General features: G+C 44.9%; 1 pseudogene across 1 annotated transcript; it reads left to right on the top strand.

The window, feature by feature from the left end:
• The first annotated feature begins 8,564 nt into the window (after window positions 1-8,564).
• LOC308575692 (MICOS complex subunit Mic10 pseudogene) lies at window positions 8,565-9,040 on the top strand (annotated as a pseudogene). Its single transcript has one exon. The product of its transcript is annotated as an MICOS complex subunit Mic10 pseudogene (transcript).
• Window positions 9,041-9,325: the final 285 nt, after the last annotated feature.

The raw sequence follows: 9,325 nt of genomic DNA, 5'->3' as shown, positions 1-9,325 counted from the left end.
TCATCCCTGACCACTGGTCCTGTTAGCTAGGGATCATGGGAGTTGTAGTCCCAAAACTGCTGGAGGGCCGAGTTTGCCTATGCCCGGCTTAGAACAATTTTCTGTGCCTGACAATTGATGTAGAAAATCGCTAAAAGGGAGTGGAAAGCCAAACGAACCAAATACTGTAATGACAACTCATGTTGTTGATGAATTTATCTATCATATCTAGCTAGCTGTCATATAGCTATCATCTAGCTATCCTTTTTAATAATACTTTGCCTTATCCCATTCCTCTAAAATTCCCCCATGCTTCCCCCCCTTTCTTTTAGTTCATGCGTCTTCTTCTTTTGTTCTGACGAAATAGCGTTCCCTTCCATTTATTTGTGCTATCTCTTGCCCGTTCCTTAAATTTTCCCCATCCCTATTTTATGTATGAGTAATAAAATATTATTTCTGGAATTGTAGTTTTCTTACATTAAATGTGAAATTGTATTTTCCTATCTGTGAATGTAGAATTCCTAAAGTTGACCTTGTTGCAATCGTTACACTTCTATCAGCACAATGAAATTGTTTCTTTTGTATCTTAATGCCTTGCCAAAAGCATTTGATTAACTTCTTGCAATGATTGTAACCACCCCCAGAAATTAAGACTGGAAACTATGTACTTAAATTGCAACACTTTATTGTAACCATGAAATGCAAACTTGATTTTAGTTTTGACTTAATCACTTCTACTCAGCTTCTCTCCCCACTTCCATAAGGCAGCAGACGAACAGATCCATTTCCTTTGACCCTGCGGGAACTCAGCTGTCAGATAAAAGTACTCATCCCTATTGTTATTCTAGAAAAACCGGATTACCATTTTGTTCACCTTTTCTTCCTGTATTTTAGATGTTATCTTACCTATGTAGATAGGATTTGCACTCAACCCTGTATCATGCGCACATGAACCCTTTTTCTGCACCCTGCACCAATGTAAGGTAAAGGTAAAGGCAAAGGACCCCTGGACTTAGTCCAGTCAAAGGCGACTATGGGGTTGTGGCGCTCATCTCGCTTTTCAGGCTGAGGGAGCCGGTGTTTGTCCACAGACAGCTTTCTGGGTCATGTGGCCAGCAGAACTAAACCGCTTCTGGCACAACAGGACACTGTGATGGAAACCAAAGCACATGGAAATGCTGTTTACTTTCCTGCCACAGCGGTACCTATTTATCTACTTGCACTGGTGTGCTTTCGAACTGCTAGGTTGGCTGAAGCTGGGACAGAGCAATGGGAGCTCACCCCATTGCGGGGATTTGAACTGCCAACCTTCCAATCAACAAGCCCAAGGGGCTCAGTGGTTTAGACCACAGTGCAACCTGCGTCCAATGTAACTTCCCCCTTACCTTGTAAAATGACAAATCTATGTGGATTAAGACCACCCACAATTGCAGTTGTATAAAAATTCTGAACTTAACTAGGGAGGGGGTTCCTCTTACCTTTGCTGACATCTTGATGTAGGGAACCCAATTGCAATCAAATATAGGATCTTTTGCTTCAAAAGCTGCTTGCTTCTTTTTCTCCTTGGTTTGGAATTGCCAGTCTTTTCCAATCGTAGTGGAACCTTCAGGGTCCCCTGAACAAATCTAAATATTCTACATCAGGGGTCAGCAAACTTTTTCAGCAGGGGGCCGGTCCACTGTCCCTCAGACCTTGTGGGGGGCTGGCCAATATTTTGAAAAAGAAAGAGAAATGAACGAATTCCTATGCTCCACAAATAACCCAGAGATGCATTTTAAATAAAAGGACACATTCTACTCATGTAAAAACAAGCTGATTCCCTGACAGTCCACGGACCAGATTTAGAAGGCAATTGGTCGGATTCGGCCCCCAGGCCTTAGTTTGCCTACCTATGTTCTACATCAATACCCCAGAAAGCTGCTGCCCAGTCAGTGTAAACAATACTGAACTAGATGGACCAATGATCTGGCTGCGTATAAGACAGATTCCATGGTTCCTGAAAAGCAAAGAACACAGCTTCTTGGAACCCCAGCTTGATTTAAAAAATAAAACAGAAAAGTCCTTCTAGCCCTTAAGGCTGTGACAATATTCTTGAAATTATGCCAGTGATATCTGTGGAAACCTCAGAAGCCAGAGAGGAGGTTGAATGTGACTTCCAATGCTTGGGGTGGGGCTTGTAGTTCATGGCCCCTCCAAAATAAATTATAAATAATATGGGTTTTTGTGGTTTTTTTTAAAAAGGAAGAAGAAAAGAAATGTGTGTTGTGCAAAAAACAGGGACATTGTGTAACTTTCCCTGGAAGTACAGAGCTAAAGGGCAGAAGAACATGTGGATAGCCTGCTGGATCCGGCCAATGGTCCATCTAGTCTAGCATCCTGTTCTCAGATACCTCTGGAAATCCTGAAAGAAAGCAAGACCAACTTCATGTTCCCCACCTGTGGTTTCCAGCAACTGCTATCAGAAGCACTGCTGCCTCCAGTTGGAAAAAGTTGCTCACTTTTCAGGCACAGGTGTAAAAGTCTTGATTGTTAGATGCTGGAGATGGATAACACTAGATGTAAGAGATGGACAATTCTGTCATGCCCAGCTCCTGACCCTCCCATAATGGCATCTAGCTGGCCATCTCAGAACATTGAGCTGGTTGGACCATTGGTTTGACCCAGCAAGGGGATTCTGATGCCCATATGTACCACATTATTGATACAGTGGTACCTCGGGTTACAGACGCTTCAGGTTACAGACTCCGCTAACCCAGAAATAGTGCTTCAGGTTAAGAACTTTGCTTCAGGATGAGAACAGAAATCATGCTCCAGCGGCGCGGCAGCAGCAAGAGGCCCCATTAGCTAAAGTGGTGCTTCAGGTTAAATACAGTTACAGGTTAAGTACGGACCTCCGGAATGAATTAAGTACTTAACCTGAGGTACCACTGTATGTCCCTAAAAGCAGTGAGCAGAACATGAGCAGAAGAGCCCTCTCCCCTCCCATGGTGGAGGCAAAGCATAGCCGTGGTGGCCAGTAGCCACTGAAAGCCCTCTCCTCCACGTTCTTGTGATCCAGGGCTAATAGGAGGCTGCACTCCCGGCTTCCCAGGAAGAACATCTTGGCAAGGGCAAGGCCAACCTGGCCCCAGCTGTTGGCCGCAGAAGGAGAAGCTGCTAGGAGCTTGCTTCTCACCCTACCTATGCCAGGAAGAACATTCAGCACCAGCTAGCTCAAGGTTTTGAGGGGCTCTCATATAAGTCTCTTTCCATTGGTCCCCTTTCCACAGTTGCTCTTCACTACCAGCATTAATCCCCAGCTCCTCCTCACTTTTCTCACCAGGGAGTCAGAAAACCAATGTGCATGTGGGTAGCGGCACCCCCTGCTACTCCATCTCTCCATCAACTTTTGCTTCTGGCCCTGTCCACCCACACAGGCATGTGGCCCCCAGAAGGTTGTCTATGAGAAGGTCTGGCTCTTGGTCTGAGAAATGTGTCCTACAAGGGTGTCTAAACCAGGGGTCAGCAAACTTTTTCAGCAGGGGGCTGGTCCACTGTCCCTCAGACCTTGTGGGGGGCCATACTATATTGGGGGGGAATGAACAATTTTTGCCCACTCACAAAGAGGCCTGAAGATCCTTCACTTTACCTGAAGATGCTTCACTTTGGCTGGTGAAGACAGAAGGAGCAGCCCTGGAGCTTTTACCCACCACCTGCTGCTGCTGCTGTTGCTTCCTAAGAGGCACTGCGAAGAAGAAGACAGAGCCACCCGCCAACCCACAAGCTGCGGCTGCGGCCACCACAACGACCAGCCTGAACACCATGGGAGGAATGAAGGAGGGAGGCAGGCAGGCATGTAGCGGTGAAGAAAGCACGCAATGAAGTGGTGCGGAGAAGGGGCACAGAGAAGGGAGGAAGGGCAGACTGAGGGAGAGAGAGGAGGAGCCGGAGGAAAATGCAGCAACAGCCGGCAGCCTGTGTCACAGGTCCCTTTCACAGCGCCACCCTGCTGAGGCGGGCAGGCAGGTGAGCCAACTCCCACCATCGATGGCGCCCGGCATGGGACAAGATTGCTCCATTCATGAGGAGAAAAGTGCTGCCATGGGAGGGAGAGGGAGGGAAAGGGAAAGAACGCATATGCTGGCGATCCACACGGCAATTTCCGGACCATCCGCGGGCTAGATCCAGAAGGCAATTGGGCCTGATCTGACCCGCAGGCCTTAGCTTGCCGACCCATGAGCTAAACAACCAGATTATGTTCAGCATCCCAGTTTCTTTTGACCACAGGGTTTGTACCTTCCCTGCGTGCAGTTTTAAATTGGGACTCTCAGATTATTGCTGAAGCTCTGCTTGCCACCCAAGCAGGTGGATCTGAGGAAAAACTCGGATAAGCTGCCAGAGGAAGCGCCAGTGCCCTTGAGGATCTCAAGGACTCAACTTGTTGATATACGGCCCTATTTCAATCACTCATCTGACCGAATGTTGCCTTTCTGTAGATTTGCCTGCAAAGAGAGACGTCTGCCAAACTGGTTGAACGTGGCACTAAATCACAAAGAGACACAAAAAACATTTGGGCTGGGCCAGGGAACGTAAAGACTGAGATTGCTGCAGTGCCTCAGGAAGGGACTGACAAGCATGAAATAAGACTCGGGTTTTGCAATTCATCTGTATTCAATGTTTCCGCATGCTGTGTCCCACATCCTCACCAACAAATCAGAAGATAGGTCCCGTGGACCTAGAAGGATAGGAGCCAAAGGAGACGTGACTGCAGAAAAGTTGCCCCAACCTCAGAAAAAGCGAGGAATCTCATTTGATGTCAGGAGAAGCCACCAAGGAAGCCTCAGTTTATCATCATCATCATCATCATCATCGATTTATACCCTGCCCATCCAGCTGGGTTTCCCCAGCCACTCTTAATGGCTTCTAACAAAAGATTAAAAATACATTAAAACATCAGTCATTAAAATCTCCCCTAAACAGGACTGCCTTCAGATGTCTTCTAAATGTCAGATGGTTGTTTATTTCTTTGACATCTGATGGAATGGCTTTCCACAGGGTAGGTGCCACTACCAAGAAGGCCCTCTGCCTGGTTCCCTGTAACATCACTTCTTGCAGTGAGGGAACCTCCAGAAGGCCCTTGGCGCTGGACCTCAGTGTTTGGGTTGAACGATGGGGGTAGAGACGCTGCCCCATATGATAGACTGCTGGAACTGCAGCTTGGGGGGCATATTATGAATTTGCAGGTCCTGCCCCCCTCCCCCTGGACAGGGAGAGCCATATAAGTCTTTCTGTTTGAGATGGAACATTGCCTCAACCACAGTGGTCTCCTAGCTGTGACTCCCCACCTCCCCAAACTGTGTTTAATAAACACATTACATTCAAAAGAGACCCCAACTGGACTGAAAAGACACTGTTGATGAGTGTTATAGGATGGTGGAAGACCTAGAAGCCTGCTGTTTAGGACTTGGCCTCTTCTCTCTCGGTATTGATTCTGGTTCACCCTCTCCTGTTCTCTTTGCCCATCAGCTCTCAACTCCCTTCTCCTCTCTCCACAGCAAAGTGTTGCTCCCAAGGCACAACAAGCAAGCGAGCCATTGCTGAGTCCTACAAAATGTCTGGCAGGTCTCCTGATCCATTAGCCTTGACTACAAGAGCAACCTTTCTTTGCATGTCCATCCTTTAGGGAGCTCAGAACCCACCCCAGGGAATCTCAGGTGGAGCTCTGCCCCTTTCCAATGGGGGCCCAGCTCTGACTCCTGGTTCAGCCTCTTAAGTTTGTTCCCCATCATTGGGTACAACTCCTGGCTCTCCTCAGCAGCTCATTCTGGACAATGAAAGGTCATGTGAGCAGAAGAGGGCCCTCAATGATGGTTTTCTTCCAAGCAGTCTGACCCGCTTCCCAAGAGCTAGTTTCCTCACCTGATCTCCAACGCTGGAAGTGATCCAAGTTTGAAGGAAAGTGCTTTGAGAAGAGGTCTGTGAAGCTGGTGGTCTTGTGCTAAGGTTAAATCTTGCTGGGAAATGATATATAATGAATTGAAAAAGATATTTAAAATAACGCTTGTAAAAACAACCCAGAAGCTTTCCTTTTGGGAATTATAAGGACAGAACTACCGAAACAGTATAGAAATTTATTCTTTTTTGCGACTACAGTGGCAAGAATGTTACTTGCCCCAAAATGGAAAGAGAAGAAGTCCCAGCAAAAGAAGAATGAATACAAAAACTTATGGAATATGCAGAAATGGCAAAACTTACCAGAAAAATTAGAAATCAAGATAACAAAACTTTTTATAAAAGACTGGAAATGGTTTATTGAATATTTACAAATAAACTGTAGACAGGTAAGAACATTGGCAGGATTACTATAGTAACCTAGAGTCTTATAAGAGTATATATTTAAAGCAGATGAATAAATGAGTAAATGAGGTTAATTTGGAATATGCAGAAAATATAGAAAGATAAATTTAAGGAACTGCAGAAAGTGTGAGAAGGAAGTCGGGTTTTGAAATGTTAAAATGATTGTAAAATTATTGAAATGTATAAAACTGAAAATCATAAATAAAATAATAATAGGGAAGAGGATTGTGAAGGGAAAGTGGTAGGTGGCGGGGAGGGTTCAGCCCGCCTCATGTACAGACTCCTTTTGATGTCAGATCACATCCCCACCACTATCAGCAGTTTTCTACATTATAGGGGCAGATCTGTGTCTGATCCATTCACCAACACAGTGCTTGGAATGGAATAGTTTGGTTCAATGAAGTTCACCGAATTAGATCGGAAATCTCAAAAACTGCACCTGAATGTAGTTCCCATAAATGCTGGGTGAACTGAACGTGAGCTAAGTTTGTTTTGGGGTAGAACTCTGAATGATTTCTAGTTCAAGTTCATTATGTAACATGTTATTTTTTTTAAAAAAAATACTTTAGATTCTTTCGGCCTTTAAGCCAAATGGTTATAATTAATTTTATTATTTTATTTTATTAAATTTAAACATCGCTTGATTTTTTAAATATTAAAAAACCCAACAATCACAAAGTAGTTTACAAAAAAGATAAAGATGAAAAATTATCTGTAAGTGATAACAATTTAAGACTTAAGAAGTTGAAATAACAGTAGACAAAATACAGATTAAAACTTGCATCAAAATAATAATAATTATTATTATATTTGCAGAAACTTTCTAGACATCTGGGCAGTCTTGACTAAACAAAAATGTTTTTTTTGTGAGTGGCCAAAAGAGTACCGTGAAGGTGCCTGCTTGATATCAATAGACAGGAAGTTCCAAAGTGTAGGTGCTGCCACACTAAAATATTGATTTCTTGCAAATGTGGAGCAGGTATTATGGTACCTGCTGGCTTTGCCAATCAACGCAGTAAAGTGGCCATATATGGGGTAAGTCCATCTTGGTCCCAAGTTGTTAAGGGCTTCTTATACTAACAGTTTTGATGTTTTCTTAGTTGTCTTAGGTATACCAGTATTTTGTGCTTCAGCACAGCTGCTTGTAACATTCTGAATGCTGATTTTTTAAAAACTTGAACTGTGAACTGAACACGAACTGAACTAATTCATTTTGCAAAGGGACAACCATGAACTTGAATTATTTATTGGGGTACATGTTGAACTTGAGCTATTATAACTAGCCCCTTTTAGAGCTTTCCAAGTTGAGCATCCTGCCTAGTCGGGCCTGTATCTTTCTAGGGCTCATGGACCAATCTTCTAGCTCATTGGTAGGGAAGGTCATTCTCACCCCAGAAATCATGGAGGAATTGCCCAACATGGGTCACACAGTTCGTTTTTCTTGTTCTCTCCCTCCCACGGCAACACAGCAGTTTGAGTCTTTGATGTGACCAGCTTGGCTTGAAAGTTTTATGTCTCTCTTAATGATTTAGTGCCATGTTCAACCAGTTTGGGGTTGACTGTTCAGGCAGCATGGAAATCCTGAGATGGTATGAGGCTATTTCAGCCCTTCACACTGATGTCCCAGCCTTCGATCTCCTCCCATTCCAGCCCTCCAGTTGTGTGGGAGTAAAGTATTGATTTTTTAATAAAAAAAAATTGAGTAAAGTATTGATGAGTTGCGTTTGCTAGCGCAGGCTCTTCCATCTTTGATCTGCAATGTTGGCTGGCTTTGTTCATCTATGTCAGGCTTCCTCAACCTCAGCCCTCCAGATGTTTTTGGCCTACAACTCCCATGATCCCTAGCTAGCAGGACCAGTGGTCAGGGATGATGGGAATTGTCAGGAGGGCTGAGGTTTAGGAAGCCTGATCTATGTGCAACTAAATGAGCTTCGTTGGCAAATGCAGGTTGATGGCAGACAAAATAAAATACAGAAAAGTCAGGCCACTTTTGGACAGGGGCTAAACTAGCTTTCCTGGTACCCTCCAGATACTGGGGCTGATGGGACTTCTACTCCAAAACATCTGGAGGGGGGGTCAGATGAAATGAGCTGTCCTTTATGAAACCAAATGCCACAATAATTGCACCCTACTAGGGAGTGGAGGGTGGTGCATATGTGTGAATGGGGCATTCCTCCTACATCTCAGTGTTACCCTTGTAGAACTCAGCAGGGAAAAGGATGGGGACAAAACTAGAATTATGAGGAGCAGGAGGTGGTGGCCAAGATGGTGTCAGAGGGAGATTTGGGCAGGAAGTGGGACTGGTGCTTGGCTGACTCCGCCGTCAAGCTGGGTGCTGGCTTTGGGTTGGATGTCTTCTTCTCAGTCATCTTCTTCAAGAGGAAGACGTGGCCCATTATTCTCAGGTCAGGAATGGGTTTAGGAATGGCTTATTCAAACTGCCAGCATGACTTCTGGTTTCCTTACCTTCTCCACGGGCGGCTTATCAAGGAGCAATGACACAGGCCCGACCCACGCCTCTCCTTTGCCAGAGGAAAAACGGCACCTTGGCAATTCCTTGGGAAGGTCAAAGTGTCCCGGCCTTGAGGCAACGGCCTTTGGAAGCGCTCGACCCGTCGCTCTTTTTTCCTGCGACACCTGGGACCAAATATCTTTTTTTTTTTGTAATCCCTCTTTTGGAAATGAAAACGGGGACGGTGCTGTTCTGGAAAGTAAAATAAAAATGAGAGTCAAAAAACCAACCAAACAAAAACTAGAATTATGCACCATCTGCACTATACATTTAAAGCAGTATCATACAACTTTTAAAGACATGCAATAGCTCAGTTGGTAGAGTGGACATAGGCAAACTTGGACCTCCTGATGTTTTGGGACTACAACTCCCATGATCCCTAGCTAACAGGACCAGTGGTCAGGGATGATGGGAGTTGTAGTCCCAAAACATCTGGAGGGCCGAGTTTGCCTATGCCTGCATGACACTCTTAATCTCAGGGTTGTGGGTTTGAGTCCC

The sequence above is a fragment of the Podarcis bocagei genome, assembly GCF_964188305.1.
Source record: "Podarcis bocagei genome assembly, chromosome: 16".
NCBI lineage: Eukaryota > Metazoa > Chordata > Lepidosauria > Squamata > Lacertidae > Podarcis > Podarcis bocagei.
This window is presented reverse-complemented; position numbering and strand designations above follow the sequence as displayed.